Raw genomic sequence first — 20,735 nt, forward strand, 5'->3', positions numbered from 1 at the left:
AGGAACTTCCGGTTTTTTTGTGTGGCATCATTGGCTCATGTCTAACAAATATCAGCAATAAAATCTTTAGCGGTCATGTGACCTTGGCCGCCATATTGGATTTTGTGAAAATTGACAAAAAAAATTTAAAATCTTCTTCTCAAAAATGGCTCGTTCATGTGATTAGACATTTGCTTTGCAGCACCTATGGCCATAGCTCTACAAAGTGACTGAAGCAGATTTTTGAAAAATGGCTTCCTTTGGCAGCCATCTTGGATTTAGTAAAAAGTGAAAGTACGCTATAACTCATGAACAATTTGCCAGATTTAAACCAAAGTTGGCATACAACATCCCTTCGATAAGATGATTATGTGTTCATAAAAATATTTCCCATGATTCAAGTGGTATTGGCGGCCATATTGAATTTATCAAAAAATTGCAAAAAACCTCAAGAAATTATTATCTTAAAAACTGCTTGCTTGTTTGACAATCTATTTAGCATATAGTATCTCTGTTGATAGCTCTACAAAGTTACTGAAGCCGATTTTCGAAAAATTGCTTCCTTTGGCAGCCATCTTGGATTTAGTAAAAAGTGAAAGTACGCTATAACTTATGAACGATTTGCCAGATTTAAACAAAACTTGGCATACAACATCCGCTCAATGAGATGATTATGTGTTCATGAAAATATTTCCCATGATTCAAGTGGTTTTGGCGGCCATGTTGAATTTATCACAAAAATTCAAAAAACCTCAAAAAATTATCTTGTTAAAAACTGCTTCCTTGTTTGAAAAGCAATTTAGCATATAGTATCTCTGTTGATAGCTCTACAAAGTTACTAAATTAGATTATCGAAAAATGGCTTCTTTTGGCAGCCATCTTGGATTTAGTAAAAGAGAAAAAGTTCTATAACTCATGAACTATTTGTCCTTGCATTAAGTTTATCATATTCCTGTGAAATCAAATCCATATGTTGTGTAGTTTGTCTGCTATCTTTCATTCTAGACATGAAACATTCGTCAAATAATCACATCGAGCAAGTGCAATTTGCCATGAGCCACGCAGGCTCGAAACCCGTCATCGCTGCTATGCAGCTATATTTAGGGTTTCGAGCCCTATGGGGCGAAACCCTTTTGTAATTGCTATGTTTATTATTATTATTATTCTTATTATTTTTCCACCGTTTTTTAAAGCACTGTAACTTGAAAAATAATGCTGCAATTCATTTGCTATTTTCCATGTTCATAAAGGGCCATGAGTTGTGGTGCATATCCAAAAACCAGCCATGTAGGTCACATGACCTGGCCGCCATCTTAGGTAGAACACAAACCGGAAGTGCTCAATTGCACCACTTTCTGAGGGTCTAGGAACTTCCGGTTTTTTTGTGTGGCATCATTGGCTCATGTCTAGCAAACATCAGCAATAAAATCTTTAGCGGTCATGTGACCTTGGCCGCCATATTGGATTTTGTGAAAATTGACAAAAAAAATTTAAAATCTTCTTCTCAAAAATGGCTCGTTCATGTGATTAGACATTTGCTTTGCAGCACCTATGGCCATAGCTCTACAAAGTGACTGAAGCAGATTTTTGAAAAATGGCTTCCTTTGGCAGCCATCTTGGATTTAGTAAAAAGTGAAAGTACGCTATAACTCATGAACAATTTGCCAGATTTAAACCAAAGTTGGCATACAACATCCCTTCGATAAGATGATTATATGTTCATAAAAATATTTCCCATGATTCAAGTGGTTTTGGCGGCCATATTGAATTTATCAAAAAATGCAAAAAACCTCAAAAAATTATCTTCTTAAAAACTGCTTGCTTGGTTGACAATCAATTTAGCATATAGTATCTCTTTTGATAGCTCTACAAAGGTACTGAAGCAGATTTTAGAAAAATGGCTTCCTTTGGCAGCCATCTTGGATTTAGTGAAAAGTGAAATTACGCTATAAATTATGAACAATTTTCCAGATTTCGATAAAACTTGGCATACAACATCCACTCAATAAGATGATTATGTGTTCATAAAAATATTTCCCATGACTCAAGTGGTTTTGGCGGCCATCTTGAATTTATCACAAAAATGCCAAAAACCTCAAGAAATTATTATCTTAAAAACTGCTTGCTTGTTTGACAATCTATTTAGCATATAGTATCTCTGTTGATAGCTCTACAAAGTTACTGAAGCCGATTTTCGAAAAATGGCTTCCTTTGGCAGCCATCTTGGATTTAGTAAAAAAGTGAAAGTACGCTATAACTTATGAACGATTTGCCAGATTTAAACAAAACTTGGCATACAACATCCGCTCAATGAGATGATTATGTGTTCATGAAAATATTTCCCATGATTCAAGTGGTTTTGGCGGCCATGTTGAATTTATCACAAAAATTCAAAAAACCTCAAAAAATTATCTTGTTAAAAACTGCATCCTTGTTTGAAAAGCAATTTAGCATATAGTATCTCTGTTGATAGCTCTACAAAGTTACTAATTAGATTATCGAAAAATGGCTTCCTTTGGCAGCCATCTTGGATTTAGTAAAAGAGAAAAAGTTCTATAACTCATGAACTATTTGTCCTTGCATTAAGTTTATCATATTCCTGTGAAATCAAATCCATATGTTGTGTAGTTTGTCTGCTATCTTTCATTCTAGACATGAAACATTCGTCAAATAATCACATCGAGCAAGTGCAATTTGCCATGAGCCACGCAGGCTCGAAACCCGTCATCGCTGCTATGCAGCTATATTTATTATTATTATTTTTCCTCCGTTTTTATAAATCACTGTAACTTGAAAAATAATGCTGCGATTGATTAGGCATTTTGCATGCTGATGAAGGGCCATGAGTTGTGGTGCATACCCAAAAACCAGCCATGTAGGTCACATGACCTGGCCGCCATCTTAGGTAGAACACAAACCGGAAGTGCTCAATTGCACCACTTTCTGAGGGTCTAGGAACTTCCGGTTTTTTTGTGTGGCATCATTGGCTCATGTCTAGCAAATATCAGCAATAAAATCTTTAGCGGTCATGTGACCTTGGCCGCCATATTGGATTTTCCGAAAATTGACAAAAAACTTTTAAAATCTTCTTCTCAAAAATGGCTCATTCATGTGATTATACATTTGCTTTGCAGCACCTATGGCCATAGCCCTACAAAGTGACTGAAGCAGATTTTTGAAGAATGGCTTCCTTTGGCAGCCATCTTGGATTTAATAAAAAGTGAAAGTACGCTATAACTCATGAACAATTTGCCAGATTTAAACCAAAGTTGGCATACAACATCCCTTCAATAAGATGATTATGTGTTCATAAAAATATTTCCCATGATTCAAGTGGTTTTGGCGGCCATATTGAATTTATCGAAAAATTGCAAAAAACATCAAAAAATTATCTTCTTAAAAACTGCTTGTTTGTTTGACAATCAATTTAGCATATAATATCTCTGTTGATAGCTCTACAAAGTAACTGTAGCAGATTTTCGAAAAATGGCTTCTTTTGGCAGCCATCTTGGATTTAGTAAAAAGTGAAAGTACACTATAACTTATGAACGATTTGCCAGATTTAAACAAAACTTGGCATACAACATCCGCTCAATGAGATGATTATGTGTTCATGGAAATATTTCCCATGATTCAAGTGGTTGTTTGGCGGCCATGTTGAATTTATCACAAAAATTCAAAAAACCTCAAAAAATTATCTTGTTAAAAACTGCTTCCTTGTTTGAAAAGCAATTCAGCATATAGTATCTCTGTTGATAGCTCTACAAAGTTACTGAAGCAGATTTTCGAAAAATGGCTTCCTTTGGCAGCCATCTTGGATTTAGTAAAAAGTGAAAGTACGCTATAACTTATGAACGATTTGCCAGATTTAAACAAAACTTGGCATACAACATCCGCTCAATGAGATGAATATGTGTTCATGAAAATATTTCCCATGATTAAAGTGGTTTTGGCGGCCATGTTGAATTTATCACAAAAATTCAAAAAACCTCAAAAAATTATCTTGTTAAAAACTGCTTCCTTGTTTGAAAAGCAATTCAGCATATAGTATCTCTGTTGATAGCTCTACAAAGTTACTGAAGCAGATTTTCGAAAAATGGCTTCCTTTGGCAGCCATCTTGGATTTAGTAAAAGAGAAAAAGTTCTATAACTCATGAACTATTTGTCCTTGTTTAAGTTTATCATATTTCTGTGAAATCAAATCCATATGTTGTGTAGTTTGTCTGCTATCTTTCATTCTAGACATGAAACATTCGTCAAATAATCACATCGAGCAAGTGCAATATGCCATGAGCCACGCAGGCTCGAAACCCGTCATCGCTGCTATGCAGCTATATTTAGGGTTTCGAGCCCTATGGGTCGGAAACCCTTTTGTAATTGCTATGTTTATTATTAGGGTTTCGAGCCCATTTGGTCGAAACCCTTTTGTAATTGTTCCGTTTATTATTATTATTATTATTATTATTATTATTATTCTTCCGCCTAAATTTTTGGTCACGCTTTATGTCAACACCGTTGGACCGATCAGTCCCATACTTGCCACAATGGTAAAGCTGTATGAGATCTGGTGCATATCCTAAGTTCAGACACATAGGTCACATGACCAGGCCGCCATCTTGGATTAAAGGCAAAATATTCAATGTCGAATTGCGCACCTTTCTGAGGGTCTGAGTGCTCCAATTTTTTTATGATAGTAGCAGTGCGATAAGGGCTACAAATTTCATCAAAAAAAACTTTAGCGGTCACGTGACTTTTTTTTTTAGAATTTTTTTTAATTTTGTTTTGCATCTCATTTGCATAATTTTCGACAAATCAACTAACCCTGAATAACTTTGAAAGATCATATGACATAGTATTTAATTCCAAAATATGAAGTACAGGCGATAAGCCGTTTTTTAGGAGAAGATTTTAGAATGTTTTTTCATATTTTGTTGGTCTTTTATATGGTCACGTGACCTCATTTTATAGACATAATTGCAATATCTCAAGCACTGTTACAGATAGGAACATGCAACCAGTGCAATATTGAAGTGATGGTACATGAAATTCTACTAACATACAAGATGACCATATATGGCCATGTGATCTAATTAAATATGCATAAATGTAATATATCAAGCACTGTTACAGATAGGGACATGCAACCTGTGCAATATCGAAGCTATAAGACACGAGATGAGACTAACTAATGTGATGACCATATATGGTCATGTGACTTCATCAAATATGCATAAATGTAATAACTCAAGCACAGTTACAGACGGGAACATTCAACCAGTGCAATATTGAAGTGATGGTACATGAAATTCTACTAACAAACAAGATGACCATATATAGTCATGTGACCTCATTGAATATGCATAAATGTAATATATCAAGCACTGTAAGAGTTAGGGACATGCAACCTGTGCAATATCGAAGCTATGGGTCAAGAGATGTGACTAACTAATGTGATGACTATATATGATCATGTGACCTCATCAAATATGCATAAATGTAATAACTCAAGCACTGTTACAGACGGGAACATGCAACCTGTGCAATATAGAATCTATGGAACAAGAGATGTTTATAACTAATGTGATGACCACATATGGTCATGTGACCTCATCAAATATGCATAAATGTTATATCTCAAGCACTGTTACAGATAGGAAAACGCAACCAATGCAGTATTGAAGTTATTGCACAACAGAGCTGACAAAAACATCCGATGACCATATATGGTCATGGGACATCATTAAATATGCAAGATTGTAATACCTTAAGCACTGTTACAGACAGGAACATGTAACATGTTTAGTATGAAGGCCATGCAGTTTCCTTTAATATATTATTGTCAATGATGCTGATATTGGAACGCTGCTAATAAGTCAGTGGGCTCGAAACCCGACATTGCTGCAACGCAGCTATATTTAGGGTTTCGAGCCCATTTGGTCGAAACCCTTTTGTAATTGTTCCGTTTATTATTATTATTATTATTATTATTATTATTATTCTTCCGCCTAAATATTTGGTCACGCTTTATGTCAACGCCGTTGGACCGATCAATTCAATACTTGCCACAATGGTAAAGCTATATGAGATCTGGTGCATATCCTAAGTTCAGACACGTAGGTCACATGACCAGGCCGCCATCTTGGATTAAAGGCGAAATTTTCAATGCCGAATTGCGCACCTTTCTGAGGGTCTGAGTGCTCCAATTTTTTTATGATAGTAGCAGTGCGACAAGGGCTACAAATTTCATCAAAAAAAACTTTAGCGGTCACGTGACTTTTTTTTTTAGAATTTTTTTAAATTTTGTTTTGCATCTCATTTGCATAATTTTCGACAAATCAACTAACCCTGAATAACTTTGAAAGATCATATGACATAGTATTTAATTCCAAAATATCGAGTCCAGGCGATAAGCCGTATTTTATAAGAAGATTTTAGAATGTTTTTTCATATTTTTTTTGTTCTTTTATATGGTCACGTGACCTCATTTTATAGACATAATTGCAATATCTCAAGCACTGTTACAGATAGGAACATGCAACCAGTGCAATATTGAAGTGATGGTACATGAAATTCTACTAACAAACAAGATGACCATATATGGTCATGTGATCTCATTAAATATGCATACATGTAATATATCAAGCACTGTTACAGATAGGGACATGCAACCTGTGCAATATCGAAGCTATAAGACACGAGATGTGACTAACTAATGTGATGACCATAAATGGTCATGTGACTTCATCAAATATGCATAAATGTAATAACTCAAGCACAGTTACAGACGGGAACATGCAACCAGTGCAATATTGAAGTGATGGTACATGAAATTTTACTAACAAACAAGATGACTATATATGGTCATGTGACCTCATTGAATATGCATAAATGTAATATATCAAGCACTGCAAGAGTTAGTTACATGCAACCTGTGCAATATCGGAGGTATGGGTCAAGAGATGTGACTAACTAATGTGATGACTATATATGGTCATGTGACTTAATTAAATATGCATAATTGATTTATCTCAAGCACTGTTACAGTTAGAAACATGTAACCTGTGCAAAATCGAAGCTATGGGACATGAGATGTGAGTAACTAATGTGATGACCGTATATGGTCATGTGCCGTCATTAAATATGCATAATTGTAATATCTCAAGCAGAATCACAGATAGAGACATGCAACCTATGCAATATCGAAGCAATGTGACAAGAGATATGACTAACTAATGTGATGACCATATATGGTCATGTAACTTCATCAAATATGCATAAATGTAATAACTCAAGCACTGTTGCAAATAGGAACATGCAACCAGTGCAATATTGAAGCTATTGCACAACAGAAGTGACTAACACATCCGATGACCATATATGGTCATGTGACCTCATCAAATATGCATAAATGTTATATCTCAAGCACTGTTACAGATAGGAACATGCAACCAGTGCAATATTGAAGCTATTGCGCAACAGAAGTGACTAACATATCCGTTGACCATATATGGTCATGTGACCTCATCAAATAAGCATAAATGTAATAACTCAAGCACTATTACAGACGGGAATATGCAACCTGTGCAATATCGAATCTATGGAACAAGAGATGTGACTAACTAATGTGATGACCATATATGATCAGGTGACCTCATCAAATATGCACAAATGTTATATCTCAAGCACTGTTACAGATAGGAACATGCAACTAATGCAATATTGAAGTTATTGCACAACAGAGCTGAAAAAAACATCCGATGACCGTATATGGTCATGGGACATTATTAAATATGCAAGATTGTAATACCTTAAGCACTGTTACAGACAGGAACATGTAACATGTTTAGTATGAAGGCCATCCAATTTCCTTTAATATATTATTGTCAATGATGCTGATTTTAGAACGCTGCTAATAAGTCAGTGGGCTCGAAACCCAACATTGCTGCAATGCAGCTATATTTAGGGTTTCGAGCCCATTTGGTCGAAACCCTATTGTAATTGTTCCGTTTATTATTATTATTATTATTATTATTATTATTATTCTTCCGCCTAAATTTTTGGTCACGCTTTATGTCAACACCGTTGGACCGATCAGTTCCATACTTGCCACAATGGTAAAGCTGTATGAGATCTGGTGCATATCCTAAGTTCAGACACATAGGTCACATGACCAGGCCGCCATCTTGGATTAAAGGCGAAATTTTCAATGCCGAATTGCGCACCTTTCTGAGGGTCTGAGTGCTCCAATTTTTTTATGATAGTAGCAGTGCGACAAGGGCTACAAATTTCATCAAAAAAAACTTTAGCGGTCACGTGACTTTTTTTTTTAGAATTTTTTGAAATTTTGTTTTGCATCTCATTTGCATAATTTTCGACAAATCAACTAACCCTGAATAACTTTGAAAGATCATATGACATAGTATTTAATTCCAAAATATGGATGTCCAGGCGAAAAGCCGTTTTTTATAAGAAGATTTTAGAATGTTTTTTCATATTTTTTTGTTCTTTTATATGGTCACGTGACCTCATTTTATAGACATAATTGCAATATCTCAAGCACTGTTACAGATAGGAACATGCAACCAGTGCAATATTGAAGTGATGGTACATGAAATTCTACTAACAAACAAGATGACCATATATGGTCATGTGATCTCATTAAATATGCATAAATGTAATATATCAAGCACTGTTACAGATAGGGACATGCAACCTGTGCAATATCGAAGCTATAAGACACGAGATGTGACTAACTAATGTGATGACCATATATGGTCATGTGACTTCATTAAATATGCATAATTGAATTATCTCAAGCACTGTTACAGACATGAACATGCAACCTGTGCAAAATCGAAGCTGTGGGACATGAGATGTGAGTAACTAATGTGATGACCGTATATGGTCATGTGACGTCATTAAATATGCATAATTGTAATATATCAAGCAGAATCACAGATAGAGACATGCAACCTATGCAATATCGAAGCTATGAGACAAGAGATGTGGCTAACTAATGTGATGACCATATATGGTCATGTAATTTCATCAAATATGCATAAATGTAATAACTCAAGAACTGTTACAGATAGGAACATGCAACCAGTGCAATATTGAAGCTATTGCACAACAGAAGTGACTAACACATCCGATGACCATATATGGTCATGTGACCTCATCAAATATGCATAAATGTTATATCTCAAGCACTGTTACAGATAGGAACATGCAACCAGTGCAATATTGAAGCTATTGCACAACAGAAGTCACTAACATATCCGATGACCATATATGGTCATGTGATCTCATCAAATAAGCATAAATGTAATAACTCAAGCACTATTACAGAGGGGAACATGCAACCTGTGCAATATCGAAGCTATGGGACGAGAGATGTGACTAACTAATGTGATGACCATATATGGTCATGTGACCTCATCAAATATGCATAAATGTTATATTTGAAACACAGTAACAGATAGAAACACACAACCTGTGCAATATCGAAGCTATGAGACAAGATATGTAACTAACACATCTGATGCCCAAACACGGTCATGTGACATCATTAAATATGCATAAATGTAATAACTCAAGCACTGTTACAGACGGGAACATGCAACCTGTGCAATATCGAATCTATGGAACAAGAGATGTGACTAACTAATGTGATGACCACATATGGTCATGTGACCTCATCAAATATGCATAAATGTTATATCTCAAGCACTGTTACAGATAGGAAAATGCAACCAATGCAATATTGAAGTTATTGCACAACAGAGCTGACAAAAACATCCGATGACCATATATGGACATGGGACATCATTAAATATGCAAGATTGTAATACCTTAAGCACTGTTACAGACAGGAACATGCAACATGTTTACTATGAAGGCCATGCAATTTCCTTTAATATATTATTGTCAATGATGCTGATTTTGGAACACTGCTAATAAGTCAGTGGGCTCGAAACCCGACATTGCTGCAACGCAGCTATATTTATTATTATTATTCTTCCGCCGTTTTTTCGTCACACTTTATGGCAACACCGTTGGACCGATCAGTTCCATACTTGCCACAATGGTAAAGCTGTATGAGATCTGGTGCATATCCTAAGTTCAGACACATAGGTCACATGACCAGGCCGCCATCTTGGATTAAAGGCGAAATTTTCAATGCCGAATTGCGCACCTTTCCGAGGGTCTGAGTGCTCCAATTTTTTTATGATAGTAGCAGTGCGACAAGGGCTACAAATTTCATCAAAAAAAACTTTAGCGGTCACGTGACTTTTTTTTTTAGAATTTTTTGAAATTTTGTTTTGCATCTCATTTGCATAATTTTCGACAAATCAACTAACCCTGAATAACTTTGAAAGATCATATGACATAGTATTTAATTCCAAAGTATGGAAGTCCAGGCGAAAAGCCGTTTTTTATAAGAAGATTTTAGAATGTTTTTTCATATTTTTTTGTTCTTTTATATGGTCACGTGACCACATTTTATAGACATAATTGCAATATCTCAAGCACTGTTACAGATAGGAACATGCAACCAGTGCAATATTGAAGTGATGGTACATGACATTATACTAACAAACAAGATGACCATATATGGTCATGTGACCTCATTAAATTTGCATAAATGTAATATATCAAGCACTGTTACAGATAGGGACATGCAACCTGTGCAATATCGAAGCTATAAGACACGAGATGTGACTAACTAATGTGATGATTAGATATGGTCATGTGACTTCATCAAATATGCATAAATGTAATAACTCAAGCACAGTTACAGACGGGAACATGCAACCAGTGCAATATTGAAGGGATGGTACATGAAATTTTACTAACAAACAAGATGACCATATATGGTCATGTGACCTCATTGAATATGCATAAATGTAATATATCAAGCACTGCAAGAGTTAGGGACATGCAACCTGTGCAATATCGAAGGTATGGGTCAAGAGATGTGACTAACTAATGTGATGACCATATATGGTCATGTGACTTCATTAAATATGCATAATTGAATTATCTCAAGCACTGTTACAGACATGAACATGCAACCTGTGCAAAATCGAAGCTGTGGGACATGAGATGTGAGTAACTAATGTGATAACCGTATATGGTCATGTGACGTCATTAAATATGCATAATTGTAATATCTCAAACAGAATCACAGATAGAGACATGCAACCTATGCAATATCGAAGCTATGAGACAAGAGATGTGGCTAACTAATGTGATGACCATATATGGTCACGTAATTTCATCAAATATGCATAAATGTAATAACTCAAGCACTGTTACAGATAGGAACATGCAACCAGTGCAATATTGAAGCTATTGCACAACAGAAGTGACTAACATATCCGATGACCATATATGGTCATGTGACCTCATCAAATAAGCATAAATGTAATAACTCAAGCAGTATTACAGACGGGAACATGCAACCTGTGCAATATCGAATCTATGGAACAAGAGATGTGACTAACTAATGTGATGACCACATATGGTCATGTGACCTTATCAAATATGCATAAATGTTATATCTCAAGCACTGTTACAGATAGGAAAATGCAACCAATGCAATATTGAAGTTATTGCACAACAGACCTGACAAAAACATCCGATGACCATATATAGTCATGGGACATCATTAAATATGCAAGATTGTAATACCTTAAGCACTGTTACAGACATGAACATGCAACATGTTTAGTATGAAGGCCATGCAATTCCCTTTAATATATTATTGTCAATTATGCTGATTTTGGAACGCTGCTAATAAGTCAGTGGGCTCGAAACCCGACATTGCTGCAACGCAGCTATATTTATTAGGTTTTCAAGACACATGTCTTGGAAACCTTTTGTAATTGTTATGTTTTTTATTATTAGGTTTTCAAGACACATGTCTTGGAAACCTTTTGTAATTGTTATGTTTTTTATTATTATTCCGCCAGTTTTTTCGCTAAGCGCCATTCGAACACCGTTGCACATATCTTGAAAATGTTTGCACATGTTTGTAAAGTCTGATGAGATCTAGTGCATATCCTAAGATGACGCATATTGGTCACGTGGTACGGCGGCCATTTTGAATTTAAGGCGAAAAATGGCATGCTCATTTAAACACCTTTCTGAGGGTCTAGGAGTCTCAAACTTTCGGTTAAAAGAAGCATTGGCCCTAGAGCTACGTATTTCATGAAAAAAAAGTTGAACGGTCATGTGACTTTTTTTTCTAGAATTTTCTGAAATATTGTTTTGCATCTCATTTGCATAATTTTGATCGTATCAAAATTCCACGCCATAGTTTTGAAGAACATCATACATACTACAGATTAATCAAAGAATCATGAAAGTGCGACCAGTAGTTTTGGAGCAGTTGATTTATGAATATTTTTCACATTTTATATAAAATAGTCAGCAATGTTGCATTATGGGAAAGGGGGGAGGGCCTATATATGATACACATTGAATTGACATAAATTGAGAACTATTGTATATACAAACATGGAACTAACGCTATATTGAAGACATTGGACAACAGAATTGATCAACATAGTAAATGACCATATATGGTCATAGAACTCATTAAATATGCGTGTCACTAATATCTCAGGCATTATTGCAAATACAAACATGGAACCAACGCTATATTGAAGACATTGGACAAAAGAATTGACCAACATATTCGATGACCATATATGGTCATAGAACTCATTAAATATGCATGTCTCTAATATCTCAGGCACTATTGCAAACACAAACGTGGAACCAATGTTATATTGAAGACATTGGACAAAAGGATTGACCAACACATTCGATGACCATATATGGTCATAGAACTCATTAAATATGCATATCCATAATATCTCGAGCACTTTTAAAGATAGAGACATGTACCCAAACCTATACTGAAGGCATTGGACAAAAGAATTGACCAACATTTTAAATGACCATATATGGTCATAGAACTCATTAAATATGCAAGTCTCTAATATCTTAGGCACTGTTACAAGTAGGAACATTGAACCAATGCTATATTGAAGACATTGGACAAGAGAATTGACAAACATACCTGATGACTATATATGGTGATGGAACTCATTAAATATGCATGGCTATAATATCTCGGACACTATCACATATACAAACATGGAACCAACATTAATTTTCAGGGCTATTGCAAACAGTCATACATGGCCATGCATTGCATGTGACTTGGCCATGTGCCATGGTCTTGAAAACCGGTGATTGCTGCTATGCAGCTATATTTATTATTATTATTATTCCGCCAGATTTTTCGCTAAGCGCCATTCGAACACTGTTGCACATATTTTAAAAATGTTTTCACATGTTTGTAAAGTCTGATGAGATCTAGTGCATATCCTAAGATGACGCATATTGGTCACGTGGTACGGCGGCCATTTTGAATTTAAGGCAAAAAATGGCATGCTCATTTAAACACCTTTCTGAGGGTCTAGGAGTCTCAAACTTTCGCTTAAAAGAAGCATTGGCCCTAGAGCTACGTATTTCATGAAAAAAAAGTTGAACGGTCATGTGACTTTTTTTTCAAGAATTTTCTGAAATATTGTTTTGCATCTCATTTGCATAATTTTGATCGTATCAAAATTCCACGCCATAATTTTGAAGAACATCACACATACTACAGATTAATCAAAGAATCATGAAAGTACGACCAGTAGTTTTTGAGCAGTTGATTTATGAATATTTTTCACATTTTATATAAAATAGTCAGGAATGTTGCATTATGGGAAAGGGGGGAGGGCCATATACGATACACATTGAATTGACATATATTGAGAACTATTGTATATACAAACATGGAACTAACGCTATATTGAAGACATTGGACAAGAGAATTGACCAAAATATTGGATGACCATATATGGTCATGCAACTCATTAAATATGCATGTCTCTAATATCTCAGGCACTATTGCAAGTACAAACATGGAACCAACACTATATTGAAGACATTGGCCGAGAGAATTGACTAACATTTTCGATGACCATATATGGTCATAGAACTCATTAAATATGCATATACATAATATCTTGAACACTTTTAAAGATATAGACATGTACCCAAACCAATAGTGAAGACATTGGACAAGAGAATTGACCAACACATTCGATGACCATATATGGTCATAGAACTCATTAAATATGCATGTCTCTAATATCTCAGGCACTATTGCAAGTACAAATATGGAACCAATGCTATATTGAAGACATTGGACAAAAGAATTGACCAACATAGTTGATGACCATATATGGTCATAGAACTCATTAAATATGTATATCCATAATATCTTGAGCACTTTTAAAGATGTAGACATGTACTCAAACCTATTGTGAAGACATTGGACAAGAGAATTGACCAACACATTCGATGACCATATATGGTCAAAGAACTCATTAAATATGCATGTCTCTAATATCTCAGGCACTAGTGCAAACACAAACATGGAACCAATGTTATATTGAAGACATTGGGCAAAAGGATTGACCAACACATTCGATGACCATATATGGTCATAGATCTCATTAAATATGCATATCCATAATAAACCTCGAGCACTTTAAAAGATAAAGACATGTACCCAAACCTATAGTGAAGACATTGGACAAGAGAATTGACCAACACATTCGATGACCATATATGGTCATAGAACTTTTTAAATATGCATATCCATAATATCTCGAGCACTTTTAAAGATAGAGACATGTACCCAAACCTATACTGAAGGCATTGGACAAAAGAATTGACCAACATTTTAAATGACCATATATGGTCAAAGAACTCATTAAATATGCATGTCTCTAATATCTCAGGCACTATTGCAAGTACAAACATGGAACCGATGCTATATTGAAGACATTGAACAAAAGAATTGATCAACATAGTTGATGACCATATATGGTCATGCAACTCATTAAATATGCATGTCTTTAATATCTCAGGCACTATTGCAAGTATAAACATGGAACCAATTCTATATTGAAGACATTGAACAAAAGAATTAATCAACATAGTGTATGACCATATATGGTCATAGAACTCATTAAATATGCGTGTCTCTAATATCTCAGGCATTATTGCAAGTTCAAACATGGAATCAACGCTATATTGAAGACATAGGACGAGAGAATTGACCAACATATTCGATGACCATATATGGTCATAGAACTGATTAAATATGCATATCCATATATCTCGAACACTTTTAAAGATAGAGACATGTACCCAAACCTATATTGAAGACATTGGACAAGATAATTGACCAACACAGTCAATGACCATATATGGTCATACAACTCATTAAATATGCATGTCTCTAATATCTCGAGTACTATTGTAAGCACAAACATGGCACCAATACTATATTGAAGACATTGGACAAAAGGATTGACCAACATATTCGATTACCATATATGGTCATAGAACTCATTAAGTATGCATATCCATAATATCTCGAGCACTTTTAAAGATAGGGACATGTACCCAAACCTATACTGAAGACATTGGACAAGAGAATTGTCCAACATATGAGATGACCATATATGGTCATAGAACTCATTAAATATACATGCCTCTAATATCTTAGGCACTGTTGCAGGTAGGAACATGAAACCAATGATATATTGAAGTCATTGGACAAGAGAATTGACAAACATACCTGATGACTATATATGGTCATATAACTCATTACATATGCATGGCAATAATATCTTGGACACTATCACATATACAAACATGGGACCAACGTTAATTTTGGGGGCTATTGCAAACAGTCATACCTGGCCATGCATTGCATGTGACTTGGCCATGTGCCATGGTCTTGAAAACCGGTCATTGCTGCTATGCAGCTATATTTATTATTATTATTATTATTATTCTTCCGCCTAAATTTTTGGTCACGCTTTATGTCAACGCCGTTGGACCGATCAATTCAATACTTGCCACATTGGTAAAGCTATATGAGATCTGGTGCATATCCAAAGTTCAGACACGTAGGTCACATGACCAGGCCGCCATCTTGGATTAAAGGCGAAATTTTCAATGCCGAATTGCGCACCTTTCTGAGGGTCTGAGTGCTCCAATTTTTTTATGATAGTAGCAGTGCGACAAGTGCTACAAATCTCATCAAAAAAAACTTTAGCGGTCACGTGACTTTTTTTTTTAGAATTTTTTTAAATTTTGTTTTGCATCTCATTTGCATAATTTTCGACAAATCAACTAACCCTGAATAACTTTGAAAGATCATATGACATAGTATTTAATTCCAAAATATCGAGTCCAGGCGATAAACCGTTTTTTATAAGAAGATTTTAGAATGTTTTTTCATATTTTTTTGTTCTTTTATATGGTCACGTGACCTCATTTTATAGACATAATTGCAATATCTCAAGCACTGTTACAGATAGGAACATGCAACCAGTGCAATTTTGAAGTGATGGTACTTGAAATTCTACTAACAAACAAGATGACCATATATGGTCATGTGATCTCATTAAATATGCATGAATGTAATATATCAAGCACTGTTACAGATAGGGACATGCAACCTGTGCAATATCGAAGCTATAAGACACGAGATGTGACTAACTAATGTCATGACCATATATGGTCATGTGACTTCATCAAATATACATAAATGTAATAACTCAAGCACAGTTACATACAGGAACATGCAACCAGTGCAATATTGAAGTGATGGTACATGGAATTTTACTAACAAACAAGATGACCATATACGGTCATGTGACCTCATTGAATATGCATAAATGTAATATATCAAGCACTGTAAGAGTTAGGGACATGCAACCTGTGCAATATCGAAGCTATGGGTCAAGAGATGTGATTAACTAATGTGATGACTATATATGATCACGTGACCTCATCAAATATGCATAAATGTAATAACTCAAGCACTGTTACAGACGGGAACATGCAACCTGTGCAATATCGAAGCTATGGGACAAGAGATGTGACTAACTAATGTGATGACCATATATGGTCATGTGACCTCATCAAATATGCATAAATGTTATATCTCAAGCACTGTTACAGATATGAACATGTAACCAGTGCAATATTGAAGTTATTGCACAACAGAGGTGACTAAAATATTCAATATCCGTATATGGTCATGTGACCTCATCAAATATGCATACATATAATAACTCAAGCTCTGTTTCAGACAGGAGCATGCAACAAGTACAGTATTGAATGTATTGCACAACGAAGGTGACTAACATATCCTATGACCATATATGATCATGTGACATCATTAAATATGCATTAATGTAATAACTCAAGCACTGTTACAGACGGGAACATGCAACATGTGCAATATCGAAGCTATGAGACGAGAGATGTGACTAACTAATGTGATGGCCATATATGGTCATGTGACATCATTAAATATGCAAGATTGTAATACCTTAAGCACTGTTACAGACAGGAACATGCAACATGTTTAGTATGAAGGCCATGCAATTTCCTTTAATATATTATTGTCAATGATGCTGATTTTGGAACGCTGCTAATAAGTCAGTGGGCTCGAAACCCGACATTGCTGCAACGCAGCTATATTTAGGGTTTCGAGCCCTATGGGGCGAAACCCTATTGTAATTGCTATGTTTATTATTATTATTATTATTTTTCCGCCGTTTTTTGTAACCACTGTAACTTGAAAAATAATGCTGCGATTGACTTGCCATTTCGCATTCTGATAAAGGGCCATGAGTTGTGGTGCATATCCCAAAACCAGCTATGTAGGTCACCTGACCTGGCCGCCATCTTAGGTAGAACACAGACCGGAAGTACTCAATTGCACCACTTTCTGAGGGTCTAGGAACTTCCGGTTTTTTTGTGTGGCATCATTTGCTCATGTCTAGCAAATATAAGCAATAAAATCTTTAGCGGTCATGTGACCTTGGCCGCCATATTGGATTTTCCGAAAATTGACAAAAAACTTTTAAAATCTTCTTCTCGAAAATGGCTCATTCATGTGATTATACATTTGCTTTGCAGCACCTATGGCCATAGCTCTACAAAGTGACTGAAGCAGATTTTTGAAAAATGGCTTCCTTTGGCAGCCATCTTGGATTTAATAAAAAGTGAAAGTACGCTATAACTCATGAACAATTTGCCAGATTTAAACCAAAGTTGGCATACAACATCCCTTCAATAAGATGATTATGTGTTCATAAAAATATTTCCCATGATTCAAGTGGTTTTGGCGGCCATAATGAATTTATCAAAAAATTGCAAAAAACCTCAAAAAATTATCTTCTTAAAAACTGCTTGTTTGTTTGACAATCAATTTAGCATATAGTATCTCTGTTGATAGCTCTACAAAGTTACGGAAGCAGATTTTTGAAAAATGGCTTTCTTTGGCAGCCATCTTGGATTTAGTGAAAAGTGAAATTACGCTATAACTTATGAACAATTTGCCAGATTTAAACAAAACTTGGCATACAACATCCGTTCAATAAGATAATTATGTGTTCATGAAAATATTTCCCATGATTCAAGTGGTTTTGGCGGCCATGTTGAATTTATCACAAAAATGCCAAAAACCTCAAGAAATTATTATCTTAAAAACTGCTTGCTTGTTTGACAATCTATTTAGCATATAGTATCTCTGTTGATAGCTCTACAAAGTTACTGAAGCCGATTTTCGAAAAATGGCTTCCTTTGGCAGCCATCTTGGATTTAGTAAAAAAGTGAAAGTACGCTATAACTTATGAACGATTTGCCAGATTTAAACAAAACTTGGCATACAACATCCGCTTAATGAGATGATTATGTGTTCATGAAAATATTTCCCATGATTCAAGTGGTTTTGGCGGCCATGTTGAATTTATCACAAAAATTCAAAAAACCTCAAAAAATTATCTTGTTAAAAACTGCTTCCTTGTTTGAAAAGCAATTTAGCATATAGTATCTCTGTTGATAGCTCTACAAAGTTACTAAAGTAGATTATCGAAAAATGGCTTCCTTTGGCAGCCATTTTGGATTATTTCGAAAGTGAAAGTACGCTATAACTCATGAACAATTAGCCCGATTGAAACTAAAGTTGGCATAAAACATGTGTTCAATAAGATGATTATGTGTTCATGAAAATATTTCCCATGATTCAAGTGTTTTTGGCGGCCATGTTGAATTTATCACAAAAATGAAAAAAACCTCAAAAAATTATCTTCTTAAAAACTGCTTGCTTGTTTGAAAAGCAATTCAGCATATAGTATCTCTGTTGAAAGCTCTACAAAGTTACTGAAGCAGATTTTTGAAAAATGGCTTCATTTGGCAGCCATCTTGGATTTAGTAAAAAGTGAAATTATGCTATAACTTATGAACAATTTGCCAGATTTAAACAAAACTTGGCATACAACATCCGCTCAATAAGATGATTATGTGTTCATGAAAATATTTCCCATGATTCAAGTGGTTTTGGTGGCCATGTTGAATTTATCACAAAAATGAAAAAAACCTCAAAAAATTATCTTCTTAAAAACTGCTTGCTTGTTTGAAAAGCAATTCAGCATATAGTATCTCTGTTGAAAGCTCTACAAAGTTACTGAAGCAGATTTTCGAAAAATGGCTTCCTTTGGCAGCCATCTTGGATTTAGTAAAAGAGAAAAAGTTCTATAACTCATGAACTATTTGTCCTTGCATTAAGTTTATCATATTCCTGTGAAATCAAATCCATATGTTGTGTAGTTTGTCTGCTATCTTTCATTCTAGACATGAAACATTCGTCAAATAATCACATTGAGCAAGTGCAATTTGCCATGAGCCACGCAGGCTCGAAACCCGTCATCGCTGCTATGCAGCTATATTTATTAGGGTTTCGAGCCCTATGGGGCGAAACCCTATTGTAATTGCTATGTTTATTATTATTATTATTATTTTTCCGCCGTTTTTTGTAACCACTGTAACTTGAAAAATAATGCTGCGATTGACTTGCCATTTCGCATTCTGATAAAGGGCCATGAGTTGTGGTGCATATCCCAAAACCAGCTATGTAGGTCACCTGACCTGGCCGCCATCTTAGGTAGAACACAGACCGGAAGTACTCAATTGCACCACTTTCTGAGGGTCTAGGAACTTCCGGTTTTTTTGTGTGGCATCATTTGCTCATGTCTAGCAAATATAAGCAATAAAATCTTTAGCGGTCATGTGACCTTGGCCGCCATATTGGATTTTCCGAAAATTGACAAAAAACTTTTAAAATCTTCTTCTCGAAAATGGCTCATTCATGTGATTATACATTTGCTTTGCAGCACCTATGGCCATAGCTCTACAAAGTGACTGAAGCAGATTTTTGAAAAATGGCTTCCTTTGGCAGCCATCTTGGATTTAGTAAAAAGTGAAAGTACGCTATAACTTATGAACAATTTGCCAGATTTAAACCAAAGTTGGCATACAACATCCCTTCAATAAGATGATCATGTGTTCATAAAAATATTTCCCATGATTCAAGTGGTTTTGGCGGCCATATTGAATTTATCAAAAAATTGCAAAAAACATCAAAAAATTATCTTCTTAAAAACTGCTTGTTTGTTTGACAATCAATTTAGCATATAGTATCTCTGTTGATAGCTCTACAAAGTTACTGTAGCATATTTTCGAAAAATGGCTTCTTTTGGCAGCCATCTTGGATTTAGTAAAAAGTGAAAGTACACTATAACTTATGAACGATTTGCCAG

Source organism: Saccoglossus kowalevskii, chromosome 1 (assembly GCF_978046115.1).
Source record: "Saccoglossus kowalevskii chromosome 1, keSacKowa6.1, whole genome shotgun sequence".
Classification (NCBI taxonomy): domain Eukaryota; kingdom Metazoa; phylum Hemichordata; class Enteropneusta; family Harrimaniidae; genus Saccoglossus; species Saccoglossus kowalevskii.